Below are 17443 nucleotides of genomic sequence, written 5' to 3' on the forward strand. Positions count from 1 at the left end.
CCGTGACGGCTATCGAAGGGTTTTGAATTGTTCTGGCGCAACGCGAGCGCTGGTCTAAAAGAATTCGACAATGGTCTTTTGCTGAGCATTTAAAACAAAAGCGCGAGTTGGGGCATACTTTGGGACATTACACGGACTGCTTTCAGTATTCTTTATCCTGAAACTAGTATGTAAGAGGCAAGATATTTAATGCAGGTTTCGGGTAAGAACTAGGGTAGTTAGGTCTTACTATTGAAACCTTTATGGAACATAGATGACGATCACAATTGTTGTCAAAGCTTCGTTGACAGACTACCCTCCTAAATAGGTAGAGCACAGAGCTCCTCCGATTTTATCAATGTATAATCTGTTTTTCTATACCTATGTATGATGATGATGATGATGCTCTCATCAGTGGCATAATTTAGGTGACCTGACTAAAATTAATAGGTAAGATAAGTGAACAATAATGAACATATTTTATCACAAGTTGACTAACTGCAACCTTGTAACTAGAATTTTGCGCAATTAAGTAAAGGAAGTTTATGAATGAAGAAGTTTTTACACATTTGCTTGTATTCCTTACAAATCAGAAATACGAACACCGTTTACTACTTTTTTATCATGCATACAATGTATGCCGATTATACATGCACATTACAAAATAGCCGCAATACATCGATATGCCCAGTCTAGACTAGTATTTTCAGCCTTTTCTAAGTGCGGTAATTAATGGTCCCAATCCATTATCTTAGTAAGGCGTGTCTTTTTAATGTTAATCCGAATAAGCGCTATACACCTTCGACACGAAAGTTTCTCATACATAGTTAATTTGGCATATTATGCGCATATCGTGTGTTATTGCGCAGCGGCAGATCAAAACAATAATTTATAATATAGCAATATGCGCACACTGATTAGGTGTGGTTAGCTGCTCTGACGCGTAAATTGCAATCTTGGTTCCAAGCACGAAGATTCACTTTCGATCGCCCAATTCCACCCATAAAATGCATCACAAAGATTTTCGTCTGAGCTGTGACATCCAAATCATAATCCTCGAGCGTGAATAGTATTGCATTTTTCCTATACAAAGAAACGATTGTTTATAACATCGCGATGACACATTGGTTGGAATGATAAAACTCTAAGAATAACGGATATTCGTTACTATTTAAATGGAACTGTGAGTCATGATGTCGATGTCAGATGTCACAGGGTCGTTTCCTTGTGAGTTTTCCGGAAATTATTGGCGTGGATGCGTCATGCTATCAATGAATCGCGTATCACAGTGATATCAAGATTCACAAGTCGCACTCAGCGAAGAGACTGCACCTTCCGAGCGGTCGCGCCTGCATGCTCGTCTGTTAGTCCCATAATTAGTTTAGTTAGCCTCTTAAGTGTTTGTAATTGTTCCTGCTGGAATGCCCCATTAGAGGTAATTTCCCTTCGAGCTACTAATTATGCAGTGGCATTTGCATGGTGTGACTAATGTTAAATGCCCCATCGACATCTTTTTCAAGTATCTAGAGTTTCATCGCAAAATAGCAAGCACCACGTTTAACCATTTAAGAATTGTTCTACCATAAATTATACGATGTGCGTGAAATGTTTAGATCAGTATCGAATCAATAACATGGTAGTGCCTTGTTAGAGCATAAAACTATAAAATATTAGCTCATTAACAGCGACTCTAGTAAATCATGTTAGGAAGATAAGACAAGCATCATCACTATTCCATTAGACTGAACTAGATAATGCCTGCTCCCTCAATTTTCATAACGAACCATCAATGGTTAACTATAGAAAACTATGTAATATGAAATCAAACTTTCAAGATGGAATTGTTAACTGAACTAATGTGATAAAGTATCGGTTGTCGCTTTCGTCACGTCACTCCTTATCATGTTTACTACACGAGTTAACTGAATGGGAGAAGCCATTTACTTGTACAATTGTGTCAAAGACACCATCCGAGGGGTGCTGCGGTCGATTTCACAATGGATGTAATGCCTTATATTTCTTTTAGATTGGTCCCATAGTATTTATTGGTCGTAGAGTCGTTGGACGCCATCGTCGTTTATCGGGGCGCCTGCAATCCGCGCTGACCCCGCGATATCCTCGATCTACATTACCCCTCGCCCCGCCGCCCCCGCAATAGCTCATGCGATTGTGGACTGTCGTGTCCAACACTTAAACACTACAATGGCCTGCAGCATGGGCCAGGAGCGGGCGCATGAATGAGCCGGCTTGTGAATGAGCGGACTGTGTCCCGAAGGCGATAAGCGCTATCGTCGGGGCCAGCTGAGTCCATGTTGACAAACCCTGTTCTACTTTCGTTCGGCCCGTCGACTTAGGTTTATCAATCGCCTTAACATCAGCGCGCTGTTGCGTTCAATTTTTATTCTCTTTATGGGTGAATTTCAACAAGTGCATATTTTTGCCTAATTTTGGTGGAAATTGTTATTTGTGTATTTTTATTCTTGAATTATAGATCAAATTTATTGGAAACTTATACTGTTTCCAAAATGATTAAGACATTAAATTTTGTCCAGTAGTTTTTTAGATTTTCCTTACACCAAAATTAAGAGAACACCAAAATTTATATTAAAGCACCAAAATTAGAAAATATGCTGTCAGTCGGTCATATCTTAGTGCCAAGCTCAAGAAATAGTTTTAAATTTACCAGCACCGACTCCAAAAATATTAATCATGGTATATTGTCTTAATAAATAAATAACGACGTACTTATTTTCTACTTTTAAGTGATTGTTGGCGTCGGTTTTAATTTTTTTGTTAAAATTATTTTTTTTCATGCTTTTTAGTTGATTAGTCCTTGTTATTGTGACTGAAGAGGGACAGTACCTATGTTTAATGTGATTAAGACTATAATTTTCCATTTTGGGGGCGGTACTAAACCTAACGAATGATGGGAGTGTTTAAATCCTGTTTGATCTTTAAAGAAACTGACGAGCTATTTCATTATTGACACCAAAATCATAAATTTTTCGCGGACAAAACTTAAGGACGTGACTTAATCACAGTTATTTGGGAAACTTGCTTAATTTGGTAATCTTAGATAATAGATAGATTGTATAATCCAAAAATATACTTTTTCCCTAAGTTCTGTTTTGATCTTCAGCTAAAAAAATACATATTGTAAGAAATTAAGGATGTGGACACTGCACCAAAATTAGAAACGCTTAGTTCAATTATTTTTTGTCGAATTTGTAAAAGAAAATACTCATTAATAATGTTGTCCTTAAAATGGAACCTCTGCATATTTTCGTGTAAAAAAAAATCAAAGTTCTATGTCATAAAAAACATATGATTTTCAGCTACGCCGCTCAAAAAATGTGTTTGGGAAATTGACCCTTATGCATTGTGTGCAAGACGCCACGCCACGTTTCCGCTTCTTTCAATTGAAACTACTCTTGAACCTCGGTTTAAATGCCTGGTCGAGCAAAGCGGCAGGCGTCGTGCAAAAGTCCTTTATAACTTGCCATTCCTGGCACGGTCAGTGGGTGATTTTTAATGGGTATATTATTATAGCACCTATCAGGTGTAATATATTCCATCCTATATCTGGTAATGCGAGAAGGTCTAGCTTATTGAAAAGTTTATCCAATTAATTCATAGAGAACTCGTAGCGACCATCAGCGGCATCGTTAGCAACAATGTTGCGATATTACGAGCGACATTTTTTCCTAATGTCCTGGGACATACAGACTATTATCCATGTCGACTTTTATAATTTCTTCCAGTTGAAGCAGGTGATCGCGCGTAGCTTTAATTATACCAACACTTACATACTTTTAACTGAGGTGAGTAATCATTTCACTGGAACTAATTAATAAAATATTAATTATCCATTTACTATCACTACTTTATAAAGTACACAGAAAATTGGTTTGCTCATCCAAACTACTAGTATACTACTAGAAAAATTTTAATCTTTAAGGATGATTCATAACTAATTATGAATTATACTTAAATTATTTTGCAATTGTCATACAAGTGTAACCATAATCGAATTTATTTAAATTTAAAGAAAGCGCAAATTAAGTATAGTTTTTATTTTAAATAAACAAAACGATTAGATGTTAATACAATCATTCGGAAACTTAGGAGGGCTTAAAAGAAAAAAATCAAGTACCTTTGCATAATTTACTACTTGAAGTAATATTTTGTTATTTGTCTTTGCTGACAACTTTACCAATTTATAGTCTATATAGTAAGTTCATGTTTATCAGTTCTGTTTCTAGGAAAGTTTCTCCCAGAATAGGTAGTCTAGGCTTCCGAGCTTCTTTCTTTTCAGAGCTTACAATAGCACAAACACAGTAAAACTTAAAGCTCATAGTTAGGTAGGTACTCCATTTACGACAGAATACCAGATTCTACATTTCAAGCTTGACTTACGCCCAAATTACGAAAAGAACTTCAGATCTCAATTCAAGCTCAAGCAGAGATTCAAGCAGGTATCATTGCTACATTGGTGAGCCTTTAAGAGTTGAACCTATAACGTGTCATTCGAAACATTCAATTCAATCACAGGCCTAAATCTGCTTTAATTTCGGTCGAATCTTGTGCGTCATTTCATAAACGGACCCTAGTGATTGAACGTGAGCCCTTTATGCGCGCGCGCAGCCCCACTGAAGATCATTAATAAAGGCCCTTAGCCCCACTACGGTGAGTTAGCCAGCTGTATTTTTTATGAAAATTGCGAACCGCAGTAAACGTTCACATTTTGCATCAATATTTTACAAGGTAATTAGCAGTGCGGTGTCGTGTCTGGTACTCGTCCATCTATGAAGATATTATCGAATATAATTTAATTAATTCCTAGCCGAACATCGCAGCTTTTGACAATATTTTTATCTCTAAGCTCAAGCAAGAGGCAAGATGTCCAAAAATTATAAATAAAGGCGGGTTCTGTAGATTTTACTGTAGATATTGTATGGAATTTCAGAATAGCTTTACATTCTGACATAACCCAAGCAGGTAAAATGACATTCTTACATTTTTTTAAACCTAATTATACAACATGGATTAATCGCAAACGACCTAAAAGCTCTGCCCGAACACGAACAAAAAGAGCAGGATTGTTTAAATGTGTTATCAGAAACACCGATGGAATGCAATTGCAGTATTATCAAACTGTATCAACCTGAAGTTAATGACCCGTGACCTTTAACCTCAAACCCTTAACGACAACCCTCAACCAGGGGCTTATTAATTGCATTCCAGGCGGGCGTTGGCCACGGAAAATCCCGTGGACCCCTAAAGGCGGTAATTGCGGCGGGTGGAGAATTCTCGCGCGAGCGCCGGCTGCGCGCGCACCTGCCGCGCACGCGCCGCGCAACACGCGCACCACAGATATAAATCGTTAGATGAACGCCATTTTTACCCGACTACGGCAAAGCAAAAGGAGGGTTATGATTTTGACAGGCTATGTATGTATGTATGTATGTTCATGTGTATATATATTACTAGCATTTGCTTGTGACTTTACCTGTATTCATGGGCTAATTGCATATAATTCACATCTTTTCGTTCATAGCTTCTTTACTACTTATTAGTTCATCAATTTAACTTTTGTTTTCACAAATACACTTTATCACCAAAATAGTACAAATAATAAAAAGTAAAAAAACTAAAACAACTACGACAAAAAACGACGCTGAAAAAGTATAAAACAAGATTTTCAGAATACTAAACTGAACAAAGTTGCTAATGTAGTTGCATAGTAATTTTCATGTTTGGAAAGGCGTAGTCACACGTTACATATACCTACCTACCGTAGCACTTTGACAACGTGTGACTGCGTAGTTGGGTTTTAGTTTTTTTACTTTTTTGATTACTGCTTTTGGAAATTCAAAACTCTGTTGATCTGAGAATAGGTCTTCGTTTCAGCCAAATTACGTTTTTACTCCACTGCTTGATAAAGGCATCCCCAAGGCTCTCCATAATGAACGGTCCTGCGCTGCCCGCATCCAGGTTCTTCCCGCGACCTTTACCAGATCATCGGTCTACTATCGGTCTATCACGCTGCAATACTATTGACAGACGTTGACTCTACTTTAACCCTTACTCTACGTTTGCGAGATTGTTTAGCTATAAAGTACAATTACAGTACACGCATAAATACTATGTATTGCATGTCAATATTCTTAAGAAGAACTCCCATGTGCCATGAACAACGAAAATTACTTAAGTATAAACAATCAAACAGAACTAAACGTAACAAGAGGCGCTTAAAAACAAGTTGCAAGTTCCGTTAATCTAAAATACTTAGGTATCTTCCGCTGATATAATCTTATATTTACGCCATTTATAGGGAAAGCAATGATCCAAATTCTATATTACTAGATTTAGCGGTTTCGAGTTGCGGTTTGATACGTGATTGACTTGATAATGTTCGGTACTTCTTAAAATGTTGATCAATATTTACATTTCGCTCTCTTGCGTTTTTGTAATGTCATGAATCATCAGAAATGAATCAATAAGGCTTTGGTCAACATAGAACAAATTAATTAGCCAAATTGCCTATTGTTTTTTTGGAACAAGCTCTATTTCTATAACTATAACTCTAATATCTTATTCGCTGGCCGCTAACAGGCAGGGAATCTGTCCCTTAAAAGTACAGGTAGTTTTCTTGCGTCATAACGGCTAAGATGAGACTATACTCACTTTCCTGACCTGCCATGTCAATCACTAACAATTAAAATGGACAACTGATTTTATGCTTTGTTATTTAAAAATTCGTACGATTTCTTAAAACTGGAGTCAGTACCTCTAGTAGGAAAAACTTTCGAGTTCGTTTCGTTGCGTATTCAAAGTGTCATCGAAAAATTTTGTATGAAAAATTAAACAGCGCCCCCTATATTATAGCCGCCCTAGGGGGCGCTGTTTAATTTTTCATACAAAATTTTTCGATGACACTTTGAATACGCAACGAAACGAACTCGAAAGTTTTTCNAAAAACTTTCGAGTTCGTTTCGTTGCGTATTCAAAGTGTCATCGAAAAATTTTGTATGAAAAATTAAACAGCGCCCCCTATATTATAGCCGCCCTAGGGGGCGCTGTTTAATTTTTCATACAAAATTTTTCGATGACACTTTGAATACGCAACGAAACGAACTCGAAAGTTTTTCCTACTAGAGGTACTGACTCCAGTTTTAAGAAATCGTACGAATTTTTAAATAACAAAGCATAAAATCACATAAGTACGGTGTCCAGAAATTTTATATCCACAATCCTTGACAGTTGCTCTAGAGGTTGCGTTTTGCACCCCTACGCTGCAGTGATGCGATTGGTTTTGTAAATTACTTAATATAATGTGGTGCTAATCCCGAATGTAAACCACCTGGCTGATGTTATTAATACGACAAAATACTGTTCAATTTTGTTTTACTATTGGCTCGTATAAGCTGAGATCTTAAGTCATGACAGGTCTACTACGAATAGTTTATCATAAGATCTTTCTAGCCGGTGTCTTAAAGTGTAGGATTAGTCACTTCTAGCATTTCCGCAATTTCAGAGGAACACTGCACAAACCGGAAGTTCACATGTAGAGTCACAGGTGATTCACAAGCGAAGAAGTCCTAGGCGTTAGTGAGCTTATGAAATTCTCAGTAATTTATCGTGAGTTCGCCAGAATTTCATATATCATCAAGCATCAAGAGAATTTTCTACCTGTAGGGTGGTTCATAGATAACCGTTACATTACAATATCAATAAGTGGCAAAAGCTCTATGTGGTTTCGGAGGCTAAGCTTAGTCTTTTTCTCTATACAGAGTATCTGGTGCAGTCTGAACCAAAAATCAAAGAAACAATAGACATTCATATTCGAGTTCGTGTTCAAAATGCGTTAATTATTTCAAAAAATTAAGCAAATCCACTAGCAATCTCTTAACAAACTTCTTTGAAGACTCTTTCCCGTCGTCTTAAAGTGAGAATGTCCCTAATCCATCCAAGAAAGCCATCCTTTTCCAGCCGGAACCTGTCCTCGCGACCTACTCTAAGCCGGAGCTAACAGCAAAGAATGTCTTCATTGATACCCTCATAAATACCTCTTAAGCGAGTGTCAACGCACTGTCATTAAAGATAACTAACTATCATTACTTTTGTTTGTACACCGATAGCGCAACTGCGCGTGAACTTTCTTTAAATATTGTCGGTTTGGGACGAGTCTCGTAAAAACGATCGTAAAACCTCTCATCCAGTTATAATTTTTATCTCAAATCTTTATTGAATTAGATACACACGAAAGTTTCTGAAAAGGGAAACATTTTTAGTGCACGTACGGGACTTGTTGCAAGACACGGTTGTTTTTATGTATTCTGAGAAAGTTGATTAAATCATTCAGCTTTCGTATTTACAAAAACATATTTAAATTATTTAGGTTTTCTATAATTCATATTACTTGTAGTGTAGTGTACCCCAAGTACTCTTCTGCAAAATACAGGGACATTTATCTCCAAGCCTTAACTACATTTTTAAATTAACGCAGCTTGTGCCTTTTACCAGAGCTAAAATGCATAAAAGTTGAATACCCAGTTGCTTTAATTTATTCGATCAAGTTGAAGAATTCTAATTGAAACTACCAGCGAAGCAGCTTCGGCGACAGCTGAACAAATTCCGAACGGACTCCCACGAGATGGGTAAGAAGTAGGTAAGAGGCAAGAGCTCATAAATTCCATCGTCCACTAGTTGTTGATTCTCGGAAGCATCCGCATTCTATCAGAACATGTTCTTAATATCTAGCTGAAGGTGAGTCATTTGCGACACTGCACTAGGGCCATTAAAATTCTAGTAAACCCCGACACATCAGTCGCCACCGGTTCACGCCGATCGATTACGCTCGCGTTAATCAACGGACAGGTTAATTAAAGGTTCCCGAGATTCTGATTCATCAATCGCCTTAATAGCTACAGCAATAAGGTGGAAATGTTGAAAATTATATGCTACAAGTACCTACGCTCTGTCACCATCATAGTAAATTCTTGATTGATTAATCATACATCAAAATTGCAATCTAGCTTGGTTATGCATTGTTTTGACCTAAGCTAAGGTGGTTCTAGGAATTCGATGATCTTATTATACCTACAATAATATAAAAACTTTCGTCGCTGGATATTTTTATGACTGCAGGTAAATCAGAATGAGTTTTTTCTATTGAAAGATGTGGTAGGTATGGTGGAACCTATTCACAATTTTGCAATTTTGGCGCTTTAGTTTTTGAAGGAACTCACAGGAATGTCTCGCATGATAGCATAAATGGAATGGTAGCATTATTTATGGTCCTGCTAGAATAGCTCCTGCACTCAAGAAAACCTAAAGGGGGTACTTTTTCTCCCATTTATGTCTATCTATGTTCAGCAGAGGACGTCCTGGGGCTGAAGCCTGAAATAAACAGATATTATGCCCAAGTTTATCCGAGCATCTGCTTTGAAAAGAGCTATTGCTGAAAAAACTAAAAGACGCCGTTTTCTGGTTAAAGGACAACCTCAGATCAGTTAACAATTAAATTTAAATAAAATGTTTTGGGCTTACTTTAAGAGTTTAATGCCCGTTTTCACCACCAATTCCTAATTTTTAAGTGACCCTTATGAAAACTAAATTCCTGTTATGTGTTACCATAGGGTTAAATTAAAAATTAGGGATTGATGGTGAAAACGGGCATAAGTGAATCGAATATAATAAAAAGGATTTAATCCTTTGCAAAATGTGAAGAAACAGTAGGTAAAAGGAAATAGGCAAATCTCAAAAACTGATCGGCAAAATAAATAAACTTGGCTCTCAGCGCGTCTCTTTAAACATTTACGTTCGTTCGAGGAAACATCGTCGAATTGCATCAAAAAACGTTACCTACCACGTGTTGTGCCCGCGCTTTGTAAACATGCATTATTACTGGAGGCAACGACCTCGTAAACATGTACACAAAATAAGTCGTAAACAAACTGCATAGGAGTTACAATTATCAAATCGACTGATTGTTTGATGGGCTGAACGAGTGCATGAATTTGCATTCAGAAGAATACAGTTTAAGGATTACACTGGTCAACACATGTTTTTTTTCCTTTATTTTTTTTTTCTGTTATTGGGTATTTCTATGGCCCTGATTATGAAAAAAATACTGGGAGATCGTCAACAGCTTTACTTTTTAAAATATAGAGTTTTATTATTTGACATAAAAATACGAAAAATTATACATTGTGTTGATAAAATATCTATTGAACACTAGCAAATGATCTTTTATATGATTTCTTTGAATAGACAAGTTTGAGTAGATCTCGTTGCAAATTCCAGCAATGGTCTGCCATTCATATAGATCACCACCGCCCCTGATAACCTTCTTCCATTTTCCGAAAATTCTAATGACATCTTTTATCCTGCTCCTCACTAAACTCACCCACATTTTGTGGAAATCGATGTTAATGCGAGTACATGAAGTGTATTTTTATGCCCATGTTGCACCCTAGCTCTTGCAAGTTGGATAGCATGCTCTCAACAATTTCTTTTTGCTTAGGAAATTACTTATAACCAAAAAAAATAATTCTAAGCTTAGGACTGGACTTCAGTCATTGAATTCTTAAAATTACGATCATTACCAGTTGCCTTATGTGAGTCCCATCAAAAATTATCAACGTTCAAGTTTTCTGTGCTTAATCCTGAAAACTTTCATGAATGAAAATTATAACATTCGTTACTTTTGTCAAGCACCTTCACAGACTGTTTCAAGATGCCAAGGTTAATATAAAGTAGTGGAAGTACGGTGATACGGTCTTGGCTAACTAAAGGCATGTTTATAAAATAGTTTGTATCAACTTTAGCTGAAAAACAAAAAGTTGTGTGTGCGGGAAGCCGCACTTGTCAAAATTTTTGTAACCAATGCTTTTGTTTGTTACGACTATTCCAGATACACATGATACGGGAATTTTGTGTAGCCCGATTGTTGGCCTAAAGTAAGTTACCTATTCTCAGAACACAAATAACCCATTTGTGGTCTTGATTAATTAAAAAATATTCAAATATTTATTTTAAAGTGTCGATGTTACGCAATTTTCATGAAATCCGATAGAGGTTTTCGACATTTTTCAAATATTATATTTACCACAAACATAGCAGAAGCAATCTAGATTAAGCACACAACATCTTCATAACGAAGCAATATCGAAAACACCAACAAAATATATTTTTTTTGTCCAATTAAATCAAAAATCTAAGTAAAAATATTAAATGAAGGTAGATAGCTATAACTTAAAAACAAAAGCTGTTAGAGAAAAACTGTTGCCATATTTAAAAAATATGCGTCAATTTGATATAGAAACAGAAAAAAAATCACAGGAAACAAACAATTTTATTTTTTTTGTTGACCAGTGTTATTTTTCCTTATTTTTTCTTTATTGTTGTTTTTCTTTTTTCCGTAAGATTTTAGCTTATTAACTTTTTGATCAGACTCGCTGATAAATTATATTGCTTTTAACTTTCGCAAGTAACTGATAATTAACTTTCAAACCATGACATGTCTTTGTGAGAGTCGGCCTGAAAATACGATTTGTTTTATAATAAGCTTTAGTTACAGTGATTCTGAAAAACATTCTGAAGTTTTTGAAAAAGCTCCATTTAGTACTTGACTGCAAAATCAAATGGTTTCCTGGTTAATTTTACAGTTAAGTCCTTAGTGTTTCTGAACTGGCGAATAACGTAACGTATTCCATCCATCAACTATTCTTCAAAAGTGCATTTCTGTCATAGAAGCCTTTTAAGAACCTATTTATCAGCCTCGAAGTCTCTTTTCTATCGTAAATGCTGCTTCACCTGTTTACGGAATTCATTGGAATCGCGTAAAAAGGGTTCATCTTCTAATTGCTGCGATTAAAAGGGCATCTACACATTCCATAGTTCTAAGGCCCAAAATGGAGTGGAGTTGACACCTGTTAGTTCGGTGTAGCGGTGTTGGTCGGTGTCGCACGCGCTGGTATGCGCCCCCCTCCCCGCGCGCTCACACCATTCATTAGAATGCAGGGACTATACTTTTGTACACCTCAATAGCAGTACACACTATTTAACCTTACTTGGGTTTTAGAATTGGAAACCTTTGGTAACGGTAGGTGGGTGGTTTTTATTTCGACGCTAGAGCGGCCGACTGCAGTGGGTGGTCTGGTGCGCGTCACACGGCGCCACATTCAATGCAATTTCGGGAGCTAATAATGTTAAATGAAGCGAAAAATAATCAAATAATTAACCAACACAGATACTTTACTGCATACTGCTTGACAATTAGCAATTAATTTATTTTTATTTACTTTATTGGCCTGCACTTCGTCTATCAATTTTCAAAATGATTAATAAAAAATACAAAACGCTCATTATAAATCTGATATTGATGTTAATGATTTGTTATTGAATTGCGAATTATTAGCATAATTGAACTTATTATACATTTTTTGTTTATCAGATGTATCGCTTTTTGTTAAAGTAGCAAAATATGAGTACAATAACAACACACAATTTTTATTTGTTACAGATTAATTTAATGTCTTGCTATGTGCATCCTAACAACCTGTACACTGGTAAGTGTAGCGCCAGTATAATTCTAATTAAAAGTAAAATCAGTGAAAACATTTAAAGTGCGCTGTTAAAATGTTTGGAAGCACAATTGAAGAATTGGACAGTATTTGACAGCGGCCTGTGTTAATAGAGCGTCAGTCGGGCCGAGTGCAGCGGGCGGGTGCGCTGGGCCGCTGGCTGCAGCGGAGACGAAGGGCTAATGAAATGTGGCATCTAGTTTAGTGGCACTGTAAGTTGATCGTGGGTGGTGTGCGGCGGGCAGCACGCTCGGAATGCGCTGCCCTCGGCGCCAGTTTACAAATAGAAGGGCCGCTAGCGGCTGCACGTGTGATACATTGCCGCGATTAATCTGTTAACGATGATGGCTGCGCTTGCGCCGAAGACGCGACGATATCGCCCGACGATTAATAATCGGGAAGTGTGTGTGTATTGTGTTTGTGAATTTTTGCGCGCGGGATTGTTTACTGTAGAACGCTTGAAGCACGGGAATGACATCTCGGAGGGACGTTTGTCGGGCACAAGAAAGCGATGCGGCCCTCCGTTCGCTGACCCCGGCGGCCGTCACGCCTGAGAGAAGACGAGTGCAGCCACTCGCCGTCTGCCCTCCCTCGTCTACTGCTCCCTAACTATGCAAACGAGATACCCGGATCACATTACTCTTGAATTAAACAGTTAAGCCGCTTCCAAGTTTAAACTTGAGTTTCTTAAGTTGGATTACTTTGACTTGAAGACAGGAAAGACTGTAATTTAGTTATTTGATGACAATAAATAGAAATGGTGTCGCAGGCAATTTGTATGATTTCGCATTTTATAAACGGCGTTGACCGTTTACAAACGGTCGCTGTTTTATGAAATGCCGAAGGCAAATTGTAAATTGCCTTGGCACTTAATAATAATATGCCACAACATTTGATAGACAATTCAATCGCCGTTTTCAAATGCCCCGGAAAATTGAAGTATTTGGTTCTTTTTTACCACGCATGGCGCTGCTAATTAAAACAAGAAAAATGGCGAGTAGTGGTGTTGTGACTCAGAAAAATATTAAAAACAGTGCAAATTCTACGTGTTCAAAGGACTTTTCACAAAAAAAGTATAGTTTTAAATACATTCGTTTTACGATTCACAAATAGGAGCAGTAAAAAAGCCGTGGACAAATGAAAAAGATTTCGAGGTTATCCGGCACGTAAAAACGCTAAGGTGTCCATGGAATCTGCTGCTCTGAGGACTGCTGCTGCTCACTGAAATATAACAAATAGGTATAAAAGTACATGACACTTTCAGTTTGTAACTTTTTTTTGCCTATATTGAATATTTTGTCATTATTATTTGGTGTTATGGCTTCTAGGAATAATTAAAAGATTAGACTTAATGAAAGAACTGACTATCGTAAGCTTATTTTATGTTCCTACCTATCCATTTGTCTTTAGTCATATTATTAATCAAAGTTGCATTATTGTTACATCGCGTAGGTACGTCATCAGTTTAAATTAGTTCCTGAAATAAAGTCTAATTTGTCCAACAAGTCTTTTACGTTGGTCACTCTATTGCAACAATCATAGTCAAAATTTTATCAATTTAACGAGTCGCCAATTTGCCTTAGGCATTTCATAAAACAGCGAGCGATTGTAAACGGTCGACGCCGTTTGTAAAATGGGGAATAATACAAATTGCCTGCGACAGATTTAATAAATTATTTAAATAGGTAAGTACTTTGTTAAAATTTTGGAAGTAGTTAAAGAATAGACCAAATTTTACAGTTGATTGTAGCTTTATCTTTCCATTATTTTGAAACGGCCTTTGGACTGAATTAAAATGATAAATGACACTTAATCTCATTTCTAAGTGACACATTATTACAGATTCATACTACAGTAGGTACTAAGGCTGGGTTGCACCATCTTAAAGTTAAAGTAAGAACTTTAACTTTGACAAAAGTCAAAAATCTGTCAAACTCCATACAAAAAGCACCGGTTATCGTTATAATTAAGGTCAAAGTTAGGTGGTGCAACTCAGCCTAAGAATACAGTTCTCTGAATATTTTTGATACTTGATGATCTTCAGGGATACAATATAAAAATGTGGGGCTTATTTATTTATTTATTAAGACGTACAACAAAAACAGGTTACAACAAAAATATTAATTTCAGATGCAAATTGATTTTATTAAATTAACTATTAAGAAGGGTTTTTCTTCTGTTTGATTTCAGTTCTTCTTCTGAAAAGGTAAATCCCTCAATGTTTGAAAATAAACATTGCTTAGTTCTGTTTCATTTCGTACCACTGGCAACATTTTATTACTATACCTCAATAAAATATGTAAGTCATTAAAATTTCAGAAATATTAATTGTAATCTACATTTTTAAATGAGTAGGTACCTTAGTTAATTTAATGGTAATTTTTGCCAAACATTTAATACTAAACAATCATTTTACAAAATTAGTTTAGTATATGTTTTAAAAGTAGACAAAAATATCTAACAAATAAAACGGAACAAATAGCAGGAGCCAGTAAAACCAACCAATTATAATTGGAATTATTGCAGAAAAATAAAAAATCACGTCCATGCAATAGTGCCATAACTCAAATAAAATAATATCGTTAATAATGAAGAACATTTTATTTAATACAAAATTAGTAGGTAATGGTATTTCCAACGAGCGGAAAAATAAATAACGCTTATTTCTTTACCTGTAAAATATACTTTTACTATTTTAATGAGTGGTCCGAATATAGTTTATGCTTTGCGCAATATTTTAAAAACTAAACTGGCAACACTAGTGTTTACATTTGCGATTTCAAATTGAACAGGTTATTTTAATAATTTACCGAATGCAATGTTTCGTGTATTTAATGTACCTTTACCAAAATATTAACAGAATTTATCATTACCGATTTAAGTAAAAGATACATAGTCGTAGAATAAGTACTACTTAAGTAAGAAAGGGAAATAGATGGATTTTGAGACAAAAATTGATAACTACTTACTTAAATTGATGTAATTTATACGACATAATAAGTATTATTATGTCGTATAAATGACATCAATTTTCCTTTAAGGGATCTTACTTACTACATTACTCCCTGAGATAAAAAATAATAATTTTACTAAGTATGTGTAATTTTTCAATTGATACCTGAAATTAGGTATTACACTCGCTTTGCTTCAGTCTATTTATTTTTTTCTGAAAGTCACATGCGAAATTTGGGTAGACCCATAAAATTTGAGATTTTTGTCGCTCGCTTCGCTCGCTCAATGACGACCATGCCTTCTACCTTCACTGTCATTCTCTGTCAAATCGCAAGCCTCAGCTAGTGTTGCCATAAAATCATAAGTGCTAAAGTCTAACTAAACAAAAATAAAATTACAAAATAACAACATTAATTTACTTATCTATCTAACATTTCTAGAATAAAATGCAACGTAAAACAGTATCTGTTTTCAGTGCGACAACACTGTCTTGTATTGCATCACGATGGCGCCAGCGTGTTTTGTAAATTTTGTTGAAATTTGTTTTGGAAAGTGTCATTTTATCTAGGAGCTAAGCATGAGACCAAGATTAGATATGTAGGCACAGCCCTACACGATAAGAACGGAAATTCCATCGTGAACTGCACGCCCTATATTCCCTGTAATTTTGTTTATGCTTTAGATTAGTTTTAAAAGTTGTATATTCATTTATTTAAATAATTATTCTAAGCGTTATATTAAAATGATTAATATTTAACATTAAGTAGAATATATTTGCAAATAAAAAATATAAATAGTAATTTTTTAATTACTTAAGAAATGAAGTTGGATTAAATACTTAATAAATTAATAAATAGAAGTGTTTAAATGTTAAAGATATTGTTTTCAGATGATAATTTTAACATTTATAATATAATTTATAGATATTAATTGATAATACTGACTGATATAAGTAATTCTGCTAGGTTTGTAAGAGAATTTAAAAACAGAATAAGTTGCCGAAATAATATCTTACTTAAATTAAAATTTGCTTTAGTGACATGCTATATTTTAATATAATTTTTACAAAATCCATATAATTATAAATTAAATTAAGAGTATAAAATAATATTTAATTATTTAGATTAAATAAAATAAAAAGCGTAAATGTTACAATAATTAATGGCAAGCTACGCATTTGTTTTCCTTGGTTGGTAGACTTGAGCGCGACAAACGCGTGGCCTGCGCGACTCACGCGCACACTGTCCGCTGCGTATGGCAACACTGGCACGCACTTTCTGCGCCCTTTCTATGTTCCTACCCTCTCTACAACTTAGCGCCTATAAGATATTAACAAAAAAATGCACAGTAATAAATATTTTTAATGAAAAATCATCAGTTTTTATTCGGCAAGTAAAATCTACATTAAAATCTAAAAATCACAGAAGATATTGCTAAATTCCCTACAAATAATGATTAATATCAAATTTAATTCCTTATTTGTGTTTTATAGTGTGTGTAGATAAATAAACAACAATAAACTAAAATTATATTTCATCGGTTTTTGAAAAAAAGACAAAACATAGGCAGTTCGGCTAAGTCAGCAAAATCTAGACTGAACCGCATGAAGGCTGAAGTTTGGGCTATTATAAAATTTTATATTTTAAATAATTTGTAGAACTAAGTTGTTATTTTTAAAAATATCATTAGGTAATAAATTCAAATAAATAATTAATAAAAAGCAATTATTTAATAATAAATATGCAAATTTAATTTTTTCATAGGCCGGCTAGATAAAACACATTTTTCCTAGCTTTACAAATGAATACATGTAAGTAGTATTATTTTAAAAATTAATTTAATAAATATTACTGATTGGTTATCAATTTATTGCAATTTTATGATAAATTTATAAGATTTAAAATACAGTCTTATTTTATTTA

At 35.2% G+C, this 17443-nt stretch overlaps 1 long non-coding RNA gene across 1 annotated transcript in view; it reads left to right on the forward strand.

Annotated features, from left to right (window-relative positions):
* Positions 1-14501, forward strand: part of LOC114361660 (uncharacterized) — a 50941-nt gene extending 36440 nt beyond the window's left edge. Inside the window, exon 3 of the long non-coding RNA XR_003656614.1 lies at positions 12509-14501. This is a non-coding gene — a long non-coding RNA (uncharacterized LOC114361660). The remainder of the gene's footprint in view (positions 1-12508) is intronic.
* The last annotated feature ends 2942 nt before the right edge of the window (positions 14502-17443 follow it).

The sequence above is a fragment of the Ostrinia furnacalis genome, unplaced genomic scaffold (genome assembly GCF_004193835.3).
Source record: "Ostrinia furnacalis isolate ACB-3 unplaced genomic scaffold, ASM419383v2 OfSCF5861, whole genome shotgun sequence".
NCBI lineage: Eukaryota > Metazoa > Arthropoda > Insecta > Lepidoptera > Crambidae > Ostrinia > Ostrinia furnacalis.